This window comes from Polypterus senegalus, chromosome 17, assembly GCF_016835505.1.
Source record: "Polypterus senegalus isolate Bchr_013 chromosome 17, ASM1683550v1, whole genome shotgun sequence".
In the NCBI taxonomy this organism is placed as follows: Eukaryota; Metazoa; Chordata; class Cladistia; order Polypteriformes; family Polypteridae; genus Polypterus; species Polypterus senegalus.
Genome location: NC_053170.1, coordinates 7,900,233 through 7,918,401, shown reverse-complemented (window position 1 = coordinate 7,918,401; position 18,169 = coordinate 7,900,233). Strand labels below are relative to the sequence as shown.

The 18,169-nt window shown below is 36.8% G+C and overlaps 1 long non-coding RNA gene across 1 annotated transcript in view; it reads left to right on the top strand.

Moving 5' to 3' along the window:
- The window catches only part of LOC120517263, an 87,246-nt gene extending 72,019 nt beyond the window's left edge, over nucleotides 1-15,227 (top strand). Inside the window, exon 3 of the long non-coding RNA XR_005631006.1 lies at nucleotides 15,153-15,227. This is a non-coding gene — a long non-coding RNA (uncharacterized LOC120517263). The remainder of the gene's footprint in view (nucleotides 1-15,152) is intronic.
- The last annotated feature ends 2,942 nt before the right edge of the window (nucleotides 15,228-18,169 follow it).

Here is an 18,169-nt window from a genome sequence, read left to right as displayed (position 1 = left end):
ACAGTTTATTCACAAAACATACTTCATATGTACAAGATGATTTACAGGAATGTCTCAACCTGTTCTCCATCATGTTCAATGTATGTGCCATATGTGGCACATAAATTGGCCACAGAAATTGTATATTATATATTATATATATTAATATTATTATATATTAAGTATGTACATAGCAGTACCATTAGTTCTTAACATAATTTTGACTCACCCTGCACTTAAAAAGGGTAATTACTAATTCATTTGGGGAAAAAATAATTTTTTTGGATTCTAAGAAGCCCCTAATTTTGCTAATCAATTGGAAAAAGAAGTTTCTCTTAAGTGTAAGCTTGGCAAATTAGTGCTCCATTCGGGTTTAGTTCATGCCTTGTGACCAGTGCTGCTGACAGGAGCTTCATCCCTTTACATTGTTCAAACTGGGTCAAGCCAATTCTTTAAATAGATGGACAGATGGATGGCAATGACTATTATACATTTAAAGATATTTTGCGCGGTTTATTTAGAAGTGTTGCTGACATACAGAGTCTTTTAAAATAGTGCAGGATAGGGGGAAAATAAAAGCCTGTTAATGTTTTGTTAACTATTGCACAGTTCATTATGTTCCATTACCTTTTGGAGAATAAACCTGTGCAAAGCAGCATTTGGTATACATTATTTAGGCCTCTGCTCTGTCTAGAATTTGCTCAGCTAGGACCTTGTTATTTTGGTTGACTGAGGAAAATTTCTTGTATAATAATGAGTTTACCCTTGTTCTACTTCCTTACATGGTAAACCTACAGTATATAAATAAACTAAAAAAGATTAGACATTTCCCAAAGCAACATCAGTTTCAACTTTATTTTTTATTATTTCATTATTTAGGAGAGTCATATTACAAAGTAGGAATATGGTGTAAAGTTATTTTTCCGTTTCAAGTTTAGTAAAAGTAAGGGCATAAAATAAAAATGTTTTAAGATTGTTTTTTTTTTGTGCATCATATGCAGCTCTGCCTGCAAGACCGTATATGGCATGTCTCTTAAAAGTTTTGTCTGCCCGGTGCTTGCGTTGAACTATGTCTATGCTTACATAGTATAATGTATTAAAGCAGGGGTCATCAAATAGATTTGACATTGGTCCAAATTCTCACAGAACAAATGCTCTTTGAGCCAGACCCTGTCCGCCAAACACATTACAAATACACTCTCTCTCACACACTAACGGACACACTGCCTCTTTCACTCCTGAACACTCTAATCACCCTCTTATTCACATCAGGCATGTTAAGTTAGTCAAAAACTATCAGATTTGCATCTATGAAAGATGAGGAGCCTTCAAGCATATATTGCACTGCATTCTTTCCTGGTGTTGCTATCATTCAAAATAAATAAGCTCAGTCTTTTAAATTAATTATTTTTTTCTCATCAAAGTCCACAGTGGTTGTACCCAACCACAGATCATTTACAGATTAGACAAGAAGAAGCATTCAAAGTTCATCCCAGTGTATCAACAATAGGTGGGCCTGGGAGGATTTCAGCTTGGCATTTAGTGAGAAGTCCGCAAAATGACACTTTTTAATGACACCAATAAAAGGTGTCATTTTGCTTGACTTCTCACTACATCCATAATGGCTAACACGGTACAACACCCTAGTACCACAGCTTAGCATTTATAAAGAATGGTCATCATAGACTACTTTATTTATAAGTTTACTACCTGTCTTGAAGGAGCAAGCATGATTTTAACTGTATTACGTTAGGTCAGGCAATATTTTTAAACAATAGATGTGATACCTTAAACCCCCACAGGAATTAAAGCACTGCATGTAATCAAAGCAGAGTTCCTTTCTTACTTTGCCACAGTGATTACTGAATGGAAAGGAAGAGATGAGAAAAAATGGATCACATTTTTTTCCTAAGTATGGTAGTCCATTCCTTGCACTACTGTGGCTTTTTATACTGCTTAGTCTGTGAATGAAAGGGAAAGAGAGGTAGAACGGTCATTGGAAACCTCTGTGTCTTTTGTTGTCCACTAAACACAACTGTGCTATGCCATATTTTGAAATGACATAAATGGCTGGCTCACAGCTATGCTCAAAGTTGCATTATTCTTTTAAAATAGCCCATTTGAATGGATTTTTCTCTTAGAAAAATTGCTTCCTGAATTATTAGTTATTGCTAACTTATTATTCGTAGTCTGCTTTATGGTTGTTTTATATGTGTACTTGTGTGGCAGAAAAGCATTTCTATGTTTGTTACCGTCACTCAGCTGTGACAGCATCTAAATGCTCTAATGCTGTTAGTAAACCTATGTAGATTGCATATATACTGTATTTAACTATTAAGCTTGGTGACCCATACACTGCTATATACACTCACCTAAAGGATTATTAGGACCACCATACTAATACGGTGTTTGACCCCCTTTCGCCTTCAGAACTGCCTTAATTCTACGTGGCATTGATTCAACAAGGTGCTGAAAGCATTCTTTAGAAATGTTGGCCCATATTGATAGGATAGCATCTTGGAGTTGATGGAGATTTGTGGGATGCACATCCAGGGCACGAAGCTCCCGTTCCACCACATCTCAAAGGTGCTCTATTGGGTTGAGATCTGGTGACTGTGGGGGCCATTTTAGTACAGTGAACTCATTGTCATGTTCAAGAAACCAATTTGAAATGATTCGAGCTTTGTGAGATGGTGCATTATCCTGCTGGAAGTAGCCATCCGAGGATGGGTACATGGTGGTCATGAAGGGATGGACATGGTCAGAAACAATGCTCAGGTAGCCCATGTCACTTAAACGATGCCCAATTGGCACTAAGGGGCCTAAAGTGTGCCAAGAAAACATCTCCCACACCATTACACCACCACCACCACCAGCCTGCACAGTGGTAACAAGGCATGATGGATCCATGTTCTCATTCTGTTTACGCCAAATTCTGACTCTACCATTTGAATGTCTCAACAGAAATCGAGACTCATCAGACCAGGCAGGTCTTCAACTGTCCAATTTTGGTGAGCTCGTACAAATTGTAGCCTCTTTTTCCTATTTGTAGTGGAGATGAGTGGTACCCGGTGGGGTCTTCTGCTGTTGTAGCCCATCCGCCTCAAGGTTGTGCGTGTTGTGGCTTCACAAAGGCATTGCTGCATACCTCAGTTGTAACAAATGGTTATTTCAGTCAAAGTTGCTCTTCTATCAGCTTGAATCAGTCGGCCCATTCTCCTCTGACCTCTAGCATCAACAAGGCATTTTCGCCCACAGGACTGCCGCATACTGGATGTTTTTCCCTTTTCACACCATTCTTTGTAAACCCTAGAAATGGTTGTGCGTGAAAATCCCAGTAACTGAGCAGATTGTGAAATACTCAGACCGGCCCGTCTGGCACCAACAACCATGCCACGCTCAGAATTGCTTAAATCACCTTTCTTTCCTATTCTGACATTCAGTTTGGAGTTCAGGAGATTGTCTTGACCAGGACCACACCCCTAAATGCATTGAAGCAACTGCCATGTGATTGGTTGATTAGATAATTGCATTAATGAGAAATTGAACAGGTGTTCCTAATAATCCTTTAGGTGAGTGTATATTCAAGAAGTGTCAAATGTTGTTAATGGCAGTGTTGATACCTTCTTTATTGTATCCATTGTGTTTGATTATAATAGTTTATTCAGGTTATTTGTTCCACTGAGTTCAAATTTGATCAGGTAAATAAATTATTAATATTTTTTATCATGATATAAGTATTTGGACTTGATATGTTTAGTGTAATTGGAAGCATTTCATGGCGAGTTGACTGGGCAGAATCCCCACTTTCCTAGATTTTCTTTTGTGGGTTTTCATACTTCACTTTTCTTCTCACATCTCCAAAGACATGCATATTATGCTAATGAGTGGTTCTAAATGATCTTCATATGGTTGTGTGTGTGTGTGAATATGCCCTTTGTGTGGTCTGTTCCTGTCGTTGTCCTATACTGTTAGGATAGGCTCTGGTCCTGGTTCCCTGAATTGTTTTAAGATAGTGTGAGAATGCTTGTTTGTTCTTTTGTCTAATGTGTTTAAATAAACCTTTTTAAAACATTGAACATAGTAACTGGTGTTTTTTGATGTCTTTCAAGAGACACATTGTGAGTGATGGAGGGCCTCCAAAAAATTGTAGACCTTTCCTATGTGAAACTCCAAACCAATGAGTTCCAGTTGCTCTGAACTCCTAAGAAGTTATGGACATTTTCTTCTGGTTGTCTCTCTAAGTTCCCAATCTCTTGATTCCTGTCTCGCTCATATGTTGTGGCAATTCTGTACTGGAGTGTTCTGACTCGTATACATAAGGCTTCCACATCAGACTTGAAGGTATAATTAGAAATTTATTTTTTTAAAGGTTTAAAAAATAGTTATGCTAAAAAAAGCTATGGCCAGACCACAAAAAATGCTTTCAAAGTAAGGAGACTACTTGCACATGCACCCCCAGGATGTGAAAGGGGCATATAGGAGTGTGAGCATTAGACCTTCTTTAATAACAGCAATGTCTTTTCAAAATCACATATATTTGTGAAAACATTTTCAATAAGAACTTGCTTAATATGTTTAGAATGTGAATCGATATACAGCAGTGACCACTGATGAGGTCTTCCGATGGGAAAAATACTTTTTTATTAGCTTCGACATTTGGCAGAGGTAAATAAGCATGGGTCAGGATCAGCATCTGACACACGGGCAGGCACTGAATAATCAAATGAACATTTTCAGTAGGACAAGAACACGAATTGTAGTTGTTTGTGACTAAAGTCGAAAAATTTGAAATACTTTTTACTTACTTTTTTTTTTGAGTGATCACAGTATTCTATCTATTTATTTATTTCTTTTTACTTTAGTTTGATTCACAATTCAGAATGTAGGTGGCTCAGTGGTAGCGCTGTTGCCTCACAGTAAGGAGACCTGGGTTCGCTTCCTGGGTCCTGCCTGCGTGGAGTTTGCATGTCCTCCCCGTGTCTGCATGGGTTTCCTCCCACAATCCAAAGACATGCAGGTTTGGTGCATTGGTGATCTGAAATTGTCCCTAGTGTGTGCTTGGTGTGTGTGTCCTCTGCTGTGGGCTGGCGCCCTGCCTGGGATTTGTTCCTGCCTTGCACCCTGTGTTGGCTATGATTGGCTCCAGCAGACCCCTGTGACCCTGTGTTAGGATATAGCGGGTTGGATAATGAATGACTGACTGACTGACTGGCAGACAGACAGACAGACAGACAATTCAGAATAGCAGCTTTTGCAGTACTTCAGTCTTGAATATGATCGTAACTGCTGTGTCACAAACGGGTGCAGCAGGAAGTGTCCATGACCCCAACATGAATAATATCAAGAATAAAGCAAAAAAAAAAAAAAAACAGAGGACAAATAAATACAAATAAATAACAGGGGAAGTAAACATGCAAAATGCATTATAATTAAACAAACAAAAAATTTTCAAGACATTCTGACAGCAGGGTTATTCCCTCTCTTAAAATAGGCGTAATTAATAGGTTTTTATGATTTTATTTTATGTTTGTACTTGTGCTCTTTTTGTCCTTGATTGTTAGCTTCGTGGAGACGAGAAGTGTGGTGTTGTGTCTTTTTGGTTTTTTTTTTTTTTTGAAAAATTTTAAATACAGCTTTACTTTACAAAGCATGTTTTTCATACAGTGGTTTTGGGGATAAAACAATTTCTAATATTATCCGTCCAGTGGCTTACCATACAAACTGGGTTCTTTCTGTCAACATTGATTTTTGTACATCACACCACTGTTCACCCGCCAGTGTTTGCCTGAGGATGAAGTGTGTGTGTGTGCAACATGATGCCATTCTATAATACTGGAATGGAAATGTGATTGTTCATGTTCCACGAAGTAGGTCAAAATCAGAAGGTTTTCACTGTTGTCACTTTTTTCACTCTGGTTGCTCTAAAGTCGTGAGCATGAAGATTTGTTACTGACCTAGTTTCTGTAGTTTTTCATAATTTTTAAGTAAAAAAGCTGCAGTAGGCAAGTTCTAAACTAGCATAGCATTAGATCTCCCCCGTGGCAGAACCTTAATTTACAACTGTTCGCTGAAATGTAGTTTTGTGAGTAGGTGTTTTTTTTTTTTTTTTGTTAATCTTGAGAATACTCTTAATTTTATCGCAGCTTTCTTTCTCACTTGAGGCTTTTGTCTGTGCCTTGCACTCAGTTGCATTTTCCATATCTTGTGCAACAAGGATTATTTTGCACTGCTTTGTAAAGTAGTTTATAATGGAGTACTCTTTCTGGGGTGTTAAGTAGTGAAAAGTCAAGCAAAATGACACCTTTTATTGGCTAACTAAAAAGATTACAATATGCAAGCTTTCGAGGCAACTCGGGCCCCTTCTTCAGGCAAAAGTAAAATAGAAAGCAATTTGTTTTGAACAGTTTTATAGTTCATTTTCTTCTCTGTTTTAAACTAAGTATTTTTATTATTATTAATACCAAAGTGTCATTTTGTTTATTTGAACAAACCTCAATTAAATCCATTTTTCACATGGAAAGACTTAGTATAATATACACATTGACAAATACAGTCATCACTCCTTTTCCTGAAATAGCTTATACAGTTACAGAATTGTGGGGAGCCGATGTCTATCTGTTCTAAGAGCATTTGGTACAATGCAGTAACCAACCCCGAATAGGGTTACTGGAGGATAAATTGGCAAACCACCGAATAATTATCATTAAAGTGATCAATAAAGATAATAATAGAAATAGAATAAAATGTTATTCCAAATATCTAATTATTGCACATTCAAGTAAAACATTTGCAGATAACCAGCATTTAACTTTTGAAAAAGGCTGTCACTATAGGATATAGGTGCAGAACAACTAAAATCTTAAAATTACTCCAAACAACTTATATAATACTTACACCCCTGCCACCTCAAGTTTTGTCATCACTCATAGTGATCTTTTCTGATTTCTTTTTTGTTTTGTTTAATGAAAACAAAATGTCAAACTTTGCTGGTTTCAGACATGAATGTTGATACATGACTACATTGCCCCCTGCACTGCACAGTCTCTCTGATGGCGAACCCATGGCTGGAATGCACAGGAATTTGCAAACCAGTTCACTCAGCCTTAAAAAGTTAACATTGTGTACCAGGGCTGTTAAATTGGCAAAAAAAAAAAAAAGGTTTGAGTATTCAGATTAAAAATAAGTAAATATTCAAATATATTCAAATTTAGGTTAATGCTGCTGTGCGTTACATGTACATTTGTATTTGCTTTTTTTTTTTATACTTTACTATTATGATAATGGCCACAGCAGTAGCCAGAGCTAGAACAAACACCAACATCAAAAAATCTGGGGCAGCTGTTATTTAAAAATAAGAGCCATCAAAATTCCAACCAGCTGCACCCTATTAAAGGGAAGCATCAGCACCACCGTCTTTTTTTTGAGACTACTACTGACACCCCCGTGCTTAAGTTTTAAACTGCACAGCCTGTTTGGCGCGAAAGCACAATCTTATCCCTAACCCCAGTTGCTCAACTCTTCTTACACTCATGTCCTGTACCCTCACAAAAAGCACTTTCCTCTGTGCTCCACCACACCTCTACTTTCCATTTTTCATAGTTCTCCATACAGCAGCTGCCCCGTGACCCTGCCCTGGATAAATGGATTATAAAAGATGGGTGGACAGATAAATAGTATTTTATGAATATGTAGCTGGTCATGCAATGGAGTCTTCCATTTTATTGATAACAGTGTTTATGTAGTCTTAATGGAGAGGTAATGAAGGTAAAAGTGGAGCCAAAAAAACGTAGATGGAATTGGAGTGTTAAAACTGAATTTTTGTACAATAGTGACTGTGATTTTTGGGAAATTTTTGCTCCTTCCGTTTTATTTTAAGGGGCAGATTTGCTTTATTTAGATGCCTTTTTTATGCTTTGCCCTTGATTATTTATGACTCTGCGTTCGGCACAGTATAACTTGTTCCTTCCTTATTTTGAAAATATCTTCAGTGAACAAAATAGCACCTTATTTCGTTTCAGCTTATGATTCAGAATACTCACACAGTCCTACTAAAAATTCAGAAGTATATTGTCCTTTATATGTGGGAGTTGTGTTTGCTTGAGATGTAGGAACTGGTTGTGTCTCCTTGTATTTGAATTTGACAGGTACAATTGTTTCAAGTTCAGACCCATTAGTACAATCAAGGAAACAATGGCAAATGTATTCTTAAAGAGAAAAAGTAATTGCAAATCCAGGCTAGTTTTGCGTGCCAAAAGCATTTTGGAAAGCCAAAAAAGACATGCCGTGCATAGATCTGTTTTTGCATGTGAATTTTAGGATCAGCCAATATGTTTTTTCTAAACCTGCATTGTTATTAGTAAGTTTTTTATTTGTTTTTATGACCGCTAGTTTTCATCTAGCATCTGAGCTAATAATTAAAGACCCCACCACAAAGCAACATTTAATGCATTTATTTAGTTTGTGAAATATTGAAAGGCTCACAGCGCTTCAGTTTCTGTGCTGTTAAAAAAAATAAATAAATAAATAAATGCCAGACATAAGGTCCTCTGGACTGTAGGAAAAGAGCATAGGTGGAATAAAACAAAAAGTATTAATGACTATTTACCTTTTTTAGGCAATCACAGATAGTTTTGTTTGTGTTTTATCTCTTTTATTGCATTGCTTTAAAGCAGTGTTTCTCAAATAGTGGGGCGCGCCCTGTGACTCCGTCAAGGGGGGCGCGTTTGACCTCGGGGAACATGCTTTTTTATTTTTCTTTTAAATTTTTTTTGAATTTAGAATGCACTTTAAATCTTTTCTGTTACATTTAATAAAGCTATTCTTTGTTGTAAATTGGTCCATAATTCTTTCATTTTTTATTCTCTTATACGTTAATAAGCATACAGTGTTATGCAGAGGTGTACTTATAACAATTTTATAGACAAATGATACTATTTATAGTCGTGCGGGGGGCGCGAGATGTTTTCTTCTTCCTAGGGGGCATGACAGAAAATAATTGAGAAGCACTGCTTTAAAGCCACATTTTGAACTTGAGTCTTAAGCAATAATGTGTGACTCGTAAGCACTTCATGCCTTACAATGAAAAAGTAAAAATATTAATATTTTAAAAACAGCACACACAGTACAGACATGCTTTCAAACACCCCTTAAGCGTGTACCCTCTCTATGACTACTTTATATTAATTTTCAATATGAAGATTTAAATCTTAATCAGACAGCTTTGGTGAATCAAAAATGCAGGTCAGTCTTTTAGATATAAAAGATGTCAGTGAATATAATGCTGCATATATATGCATGCTTTATTATTTAGCATGTGCAGGGATTTTTGTCAGAAGCACCATGTAAGTCCATTGTACTACCAGAATAACACATGGAGTGGATTCCTTACCAAAATAGCACGCAAATTCCTGTCAGGTGTGTGCACTATCATGGACAGCGAGAGATTGTGGCTTTGGATGTGGTTGATGAATAGAGAAACGGGATTTCCTGCAATGAGGCTGGGATGGTTTTCTTTGCTAAGACACCCTCCACCCCCCAAATCATACAAAAAAAAAAATAAAATGATAAGCTTAATGTATCTTTGTTGAGTTTTTGCTTTTAATGATTTCATTCTTTCAGTTGTGGTCAGGTTCATTCCGTTGGGGGCAAAAAGGAGAAAATAATGTAACATTTAAGAACAACAGCCTCTAAAAAGAAAAGATCAGATAGCCAGCTAAATGTGGTTCTGCAGAAGCATTTATTTTAATGACCGTAAATGATTTGCGAGGTTATTGTTATTCCTAAGTGATATTACTTATTCCTTTTTTCATTGTATCACTTTACTATTTTTTGCAATTCTTGTTTAATTATTTTACATCAAAAAGAAAGAGAAATGTGTTGTTTAAAATAACACCCTGCAATACTATTTCACATAAAAGCAACAGGTAGCCAGCCAAATTTGGCAGATGTTATTTATTTTTAATAATTTAACTTGGTATGCAAAAGTGGAGTGTTATACCAATACATGTTACATTTCTCTGTAATTCTTATCCAAATAGAAGTAGTCTCATTTTTCTCTGCATTTTATAAATGTGTATTTCGGATTTTGCAGAAAGGTACATCGACGTTCTTGGAATATTGGCATTGGCCGAGAATTTTCATTTCAGTGCATCCCTATAATTGGGCAGATAGCCTTAAAAATAACAGAGATGCTAATAAATCTGTTTTATGACTGTTTTTTCTTTTTCACTAAACAGTTAGAACTGATCTATTGATGTTGTTTACAAAAAATAATAGATGAATAGATAAGGGTGACCAGACATTCTCTGTTTCCCCAATGATGTCCTTTTTTCAGACCCTAAATAGCTGTCTGGCTAATATTTATAAAGTGCCTAAAATTGTCCAGGACTTTGTCTTGATCATTGCTTTGACTGTGTGAACAAACAGCCAGACATACTGATTTCTTCTGACCATGTGCGACATGTATATTTTTTGAACATTCAATCAGTGTAATGCGTGTGAGGCAGAGGGTTTGTTTAATGAAAATCACACATGGCAATTTAACTCGGGTGAAAGCTAGGAGGACTGCACAGAGACATAATCAACATCAACTTATAAGTTCAAAAAGGTAGCAGAGATGGAAGTGTACATTAACAGACATGTAAAATAAGCAAATTAAAAAAATGAACAACTATATTTTTGACCAGGATGTAATGACTAGGAAGTTGAATGTATGATCAGGAGAGCTGGTATGTGTGACTTAAGGCATAACTTCACTCTGAAAAATCACAGAACTTCTGTTAAAGCAGGAAGCTCATCAACAGAAGTGACAGACTATTTGGTGAGGTCTGTTCCTTTAAAGCTATCATTTCTGAAACCAGCGAGGACTTAAGTTATGATGTATGCAGCTTTTTTTACTTTTACTTCAGATGTTAAGACGTCTGATGTGCAGTAAAAACATTAATATTAATTATAGGATGTTTTTGTGTTTGACCTTGTTTTGCTGTTATGTAAGAGAAATAGCAACTGTGAAAATCTTTAATGTTTGCCAAGTTGTTGAATATAAACTAGGATGTTTTAATTGATTAAATTGTTTGATTAGAAAAATTAATAAAAAAAACATTTTTGTGAAGGCATGTGTGAAGTTTTGATTATATCCCTCCTGCAGAGCATAGTCTTTGAAAAAAATCTGTTTGCCCTAATAGATACAACAACAACATTTATTTATATAGCACATTTTCATACAAATGATGTAGCTCAAAGTGCTTTACATAATGAAGAAAGAGAAAAAATTAAAAATAAATTACAAAATTGAATTAGGGAACACTAATTAACATAGAGTAAAAGCAAGGTCCGATGGCCAGGGAGGACAGAAATAACAAAAATAAACTCCAGACGGCTGGAGAAAAAAAAAATCTGCAGGGGTTCTGAGTACTCAAGACTGCCCAGCCCCGTCTAGGCATTCTACCTAACATAAATGACCTCAATCAGTCCTCATGGCATTCAGGGTTCACGCAGAGTAACTTGACTTCTGGCCTTTAATCCATCAATGTATGGACATCACGGTGCTTTGATCAGGTGGTGGCGGCGCAGATCGTCACCACAGAAAACCGGAAAAATAACAGAAGAGAAAGTAGGGGTTTGTACGGATTACGGAGCCACCAGGAATGATATTGTTATGCATATGCATATAGAGAATATTAGGATTAAACTAAAATGAAGCTATGAGAAAGCCATGTTAACATAATGAGTTTTTAGCAGTTTTTCAAAGGGCTCCACCGTATTAGCCAGGTGAATTCCTATCGGTGAGCTATTCTAGAATTTAGGTGCATAACAGCAGAAAGCCGCCACACCACTTCTTTTAAGTTTAGCTCTTGGAATAATAAGCAGACCCTCATTTGGAGATCTAAGGTTACGATTTGGAGTGTAAGGTGAAAGACATTTTGAAATATGGGATGGAGCAGATTATTTAAGGCTTTGTAAACTATAAGCAGTATTTTAAAGTCAATTCTAAATGACACAGGTAACCAATGCAGTGACATCAGAACTGGAGAGATGTGCTCGGATTTTCTTTTCCTGGTTAAGATTCTAGCAGCTGCATTCTGCACTTGTTGCAATTGATTGATGTCTTTTTTGGGTGGTCCTGAGAGGAATGCGTTACAGTAATCTAGCCGACTGAAAACTAATTTCTCAGCATCTTGCAATGAGGGCTAATTTTTGCTATATTTCTTAAGTGGAAAAAATGCTGTCCTTGTAATCTGATTAATATGTGTTTTAAAATTCAGGTCAGAGTCAATAGTTACTCCTAAATTCTTTACCTCCGTCTTGACTTTTAATCCTAATGCATCATGTTTATTTCTAATAACCTCATTATATCCATTTTTGCCAATCACTAAAATTTCTGTTTTCTCTTTTTTTTTTTTTGTTTGAGAAAATTACTAATTATCCATTAAGTAATACATTGTGTCAGTGAATCAAGAGTGTCTGGGTCATCCGGCGCTATTGACAAATACAGCTGTTTGTCGTCAGCATAGCTGTGGTACCTTACAGTATTCCTTGAGATAACCTGACCTAACTGAAGCATGTAAATCGAAAAGAGCAGCAGACCCAGGATAGAGCCTTGTGGAACACCATATAGATAACATCAAATGCACCAAAGCTGGCATATTTAAGACAAGCATTTAAAATCCACACTATTCATGCACTCACATAGCATGATGCAAGCCAACTGCAGCGCAGCTGAACACGCTGCTGACCCTGTCCACCTTCAGAGAAGTCAATTCATATGTGAAGGAAAGGGGGAGGACACAGTATTCCAACCATTAGTTATATCGTGCATCTGCCGTATAAGCTGTTTTGCATAAGCATATTCCACAGTACTTGGAATGATTCTTTTGAAAACTGTGTTGTTGTTTTTTTTTTTAAATAAAATCAATCCCTGTATTTGTATGCTGAAGGTTTTGTTTGCATACTTGGTATAAAGTCAGGGCATTTCAAAGGTTTGTTTTGCTGCCTTTTCTGTTTTAAAAGTTTCATGGACAGGATGTCCAGGCAGCATTGATGGCCTAAATTCCTATGACAGGTGAGGCGCTCAACGATAGATAGATACTTTATTAATCCCAAGGAGAAATTCACATACTCCAGCAGCAGCATACTGATAAAAAAAAAAAAATCATTAAATTAGAGAGTGATAATAATGCAGGTAAAAACAGACAATAACTTTGTCTAATGTTTACGTTTAAGGGTGGAACTGGAGGAACGATCAGTGGAGCAGTGACAGCAGTCGTTGCTGAAGCAGCTTCTCTGTCTGGAGATGATAATGAAAGATTATGCAGTAGCATCTTCTCAGTTAGGAGGCCCTTGGACCCTTCCTTGGAATGTGGCACAGCCCACTGGGGGAAGGCTGAGAAGTAGACCCAAGTCATGCTGCGCGAATTGTATTTCTTGACCATCCTGGTATTGTCCAGTTCTTGGCCAAAAAGAACTGAAGAAGGATGCAGGTGTTGGGTCTGGTCATACCAACTCAACATTTTACTACCGTCCCCCTCAATAGGAACCCCTATTGAGAAAGTGGAATGAAAATGTTGATAGTGATGATAGCCCAAAATAAAAACTGTTTTCTGACATTTTGTGTAAATAAACCTGTGTTAACAAAAAGGGAACTGCTTCAGGGCAGAATGGTGGAAACCAGCAAAAAAAGAAAAGTTGATATTATATCTGTAGCTGATTATTGAGTTGCCTTAAACAAACTGCAAATAATGCATTGTTAAAATAAAGAGAAATCAAACATGTCCTAATGTAGTGTTTTATTCTTGCGAGTTATTATTTATAACTAAAAACCTCCTTTGAAATACATTTTGTGCACACAGTTGACTTTACAGTGTGTATTTAATTGTAATATTTGCCTTTGATTCTCTGCGTGCATTGACGCAAAAGATACTGAAGGCCTTCCTCAAGTGTTGATAGGCTTCTGGCATTTTGGAGGTTAAGGAGCTCTAAGCAGTAAGGGGCGGGGGAGGGGGTTGTGGGAAAAGCTCTTGTGATTGGTCCCTGGTGTTTGCATTACCAGACCTCCTTCACTGATCACTCCTCTATCTCTATTTATAGGTGGCCCCTCCCCTTGATGCGATTCCAGAGCTATTTCCAGCCACTGAGGCTTTCAGAGCCAAGTGTGTTTGTAAACTCCCCAACCTCTGTCTATCTGCCCTCCCTCCCTCCCTCCCTCGCTCGCTCGCTGCTCGCGCGTTCTCTCTCTCTCTCTCTCTCTCTGTCGCGCTCTCACAGATGCGTTTTTAGCAGGTGAGGTTAGCAGACAAGGAGGCTTGTCAATTCTTTTTGTGCCAGTTTTTGGTTCTGTTCTTCCTGCCTCTTTCAGGATTATAGTTTGTGAGCCAAGGAGTTGCAGTGCAGGGAATCCCTGTTGAATGGATTTTTCTTTTTTAAATTGCCTCTTCTGTGCCTCCTGCCAAAGCTTCAACAAATGACATCCTCCATGCTCTCACCAAAGACTTGCGCTCGGAAGTAGAAGCCACTGGATTCATGGTCTTTTTTTCTGCTACATCATTTGCTTTTCTTCTTCCCTATCAACATCAAAAGCTTTATTTTATTGATTATTTTAAGGAGGCTCCTGAAACATGTCAGAGTATAAATGTGACACATGAGAAAACTCTGGCAATAAAATTACTCTTAAGTGATTACTCAATTGGATTTGTAAAACAAAAATGTGCACTTGGCTTTATTCAGAGCTATACAACATGGATATATTTGGGTTGAAAAAATAGTTGGACTTTTTGATTATTATTTTTTTATACCACATGAAAGAATGAAAATTGAGTTTTAATAAGGAGTTTATTTTTTCTTACACAACTTCTGCTGGAAAGGAAAAATGTTGCTTTGGATTTTTCATACGTACAGTTAACCACCAAATAGCCTCAGGACTTTGCATTATTTTTTGTTTTCTTTTTCTTTTCTTGGTTGATGCACATGCACTGACTAAATCATCACCCCCTAAGCAACATAAAAGTTTTTTTTTTTGTTTTTTTTTTAATATTTTATTAGTAGGTGTGCCTTTTTTGTGTTATCATCTTTTATGCTAAACACTTACCATTTGGGCATGCTGTTGAACCCCAAAATTCCGGGGCTGTCCGTTATGTTGCAGACTATTTATGAGACGGAATCATGTTTTTCCTCAGACGGGGTTACCAGTCGGGAGCAGCCATTAGAACTGTTGGCCAGAAGCAGGATACATGCCATTCCTGCCACAGGTGAGTAGGCAAGCTATTTTTCCTCTTCTTTGTTTGGGGATTGTCTAAAGTTTTACTATATTGTTTTTGATGCTGTAAAGCTTGAATGCATTTTTAAATAATGCTTTGTGAGTCTAAATCTTGGTTCCATTGCACAAGTGGTTACATAAATTTGATTCAGCTTATGCTGTTAATGATTTAAGGTGTGATGCTACTGAACACTGCCTTTAGAAAAGACATAAAGAAAAACAGCAAATACATTTTAGTGCTCTTTATCAATTAGTGCTTTTATCGATATTGTTTATGGTAAAATAGACAATTAAGCTTTAGCACACACTTTAGCTCCTTAGAATTCAGTAATAGCTTCAGTTGATAAAAGTGAAGCTGTGCCCAGAAGTCAGTACATCCTGTCAATATTAGTGTGGCCTTGTGTACTTTGCTCAGTCTGTTGTGTATTTTGTATTAGAAATGGAGATGGCTAATAGTTTTAAAATACAAAGCAACCATCTACTTCTTGTAACCTTTTGCTTTATGATACACTTTTTGTACTTTTCTACTGAATAGTTGGGCTTGATATAGTCTCCAAATGCACTTTGATTCTCTGTGCAGTTCAGACATGCTTTGTGCTGATGTTTAAAGCATCTCTCAATTGAAATTTATGTTCCCAATCCTAAACTATGTGTTTTGTGTTATGTGTTATTTTATGTACCCACAGTAAGTCTTCAGTTTGTTATGCCTCAGTCTTCTTGGGGAAATGTTTTTAAAACTGCTGACTGCCTTGTTTGTTTTTGTTTGATTCAAATGGATTATAATTACTTTTGCTGATGAGGTTGTCACTTCGTTCTGACATTATGACTTAAGTTACTAATAATAAAAATTGGGATCATTTAATCCTTTCAAAAATTGAGAAAGTTTATTTAGCTGCATCAATTTTAAGAGCTGCTTATTTTTATTGAAAGTTGGGCAGACAATGACATTTCTTTAAACCACATGACAGGATTTTATTTATGGTTTTGTAGACCGCCTCCCTTTTTGTTTTCTTGCTATGACTTGTGTAACCAGAATCTGCTATTCAGGCACTGTCTGTGATCATGTGAGAAGCCAGACTGCTCACTGTCTCTTATAGAATGTCTGTGGCCTGCTTAAAGTTATGAGAAAAATGATTGCTAAAACTTTGGCTGATAACTGATTTGTCAATATTTGGTAGAATTGTATTCATATGCTGTATATAACTAGCTGTGTTACCCGGCTTCACCTGAGATTTTTCATAAGACACTGGGCCTCTGTTATAGTGAAGTCAGTTAATCAGATGTATCAGAAGTACTATGTAACTAACTAAATACTTTTATGTGTACAAGATTTGTATTTTATTTTTTTTTTTTTTATCACAGATGGCTAATATTACTTGCAGGCAGTGTATTGTAGAGATTAAGGCTTTGGACCCAGGACATCAAACCCTGAGGTTGTGGATTCAAATGCTGATAGCTAACACTGTGTGTCCATGAGCAAGTTGTTTCATCTGCCTGTATGCCAAATGGAAATACGCAACAATTAAGATTGGTTCCATTTCTTTTAAGTTGCCTTGGATAAAGTTGTCCGTCAAATAATAAGTAATAGTAATATTATTAGGTCACTGGAGCTGCTTACTCTTGAACAAGCTATATACAATTACCCATGAGTAAAACATTCTTGCATTCGGCCAATTCCTGCTTTTTCGGGCTTAGTGACTTGGCTTTTGGTGATGGTCAATGCAAAACACAGTTTTACAGGAAAGTGTAGTTTTTCAAATTGAAACAGGTAATGTGTAGGAAAAATGTGAAATTTGAGTATGTATTACCAACATTATAGGCTCCAGCCACCTTGCAACCTTGTTTAGGATTAAGAGGGTTTAGAAAATGATATGCTGATATCATCATTGTTAGATACTAATGATTTTCATTTGTTTCTGTGGTTCACTCAGTGTTTTTTTGTTAATGTAGTCCCCATTTTAAATTTGCAGATACAAATGCATATATTAAGAATTCCGGAGATTGGTGGGGCATCCCCATCCAAAGTAAGCAGACCTTCATGTAAATTATTTCAGAAGAGAGGTGTCTCCTTTCAGAATCTGTAGATGCGAATGTAAATAACAATGCCTGTGAGGGAAGCCCATTAACTGACATTGTTCATTCAATCTTGTCTTGGATCGAAAGACACCACTTCCATCTCTTCTTTCCTCCCCATCCCTTTTTGCTTCTGGTGAAACAATGCCTAAGCTCACAACCACAGCATCAGTGCCTGGCACCCTGACTGAAGATTTATAGGGCCTGCTAGCTATAGACCTCTTCATCTTCATTGAGCATTGCCAGACTTTCAGGTCCCATTTAGCACTTCACTGTATGCACCAAATATGATCATGTCTCTTTTTTCCTGGACACCGCCCCTTCTTCAATTGTCAGTCCACACAATTGGTTAGTGGTGCTGTTGTTCCGTCAGTTGCTTCTGCTGCATCCTTTGTTTGCATAAAGCCACCTGTAAGCGCAACACAGAGCACATACATTAGCATAACATTAATAAACACATGTCAACTCATTTTTTTTTTCTATACGGTCACCAAATTTAAATCAAATCAGTCAAAGCATTTATGAGATTATGGGGTATTTAATTTTTGTAGGAGCATTTTTTTATCCCTAAATACTGATGTATTGAAATGTCCTCAATGTACAATCCTGCCAAGTTTCAGCATTTTAATTAAATATAAAGTAGTGGTTTTGTTAATGAGTAAATGAGTCAGTCAACTTTGCATTATTAATATATATAACATACAGTACATAGAATACTACATGGATACAAGCACATTCATGATTGTATGTCGTCAGTTGGACTTTGAGGTCTTTATGGTGTCTCCATCGAAAAAAACATTACATGGTATGATTTTATGACAAGCACATGCAGCTTTCGGACACTCTCCAATCACAACGTACATC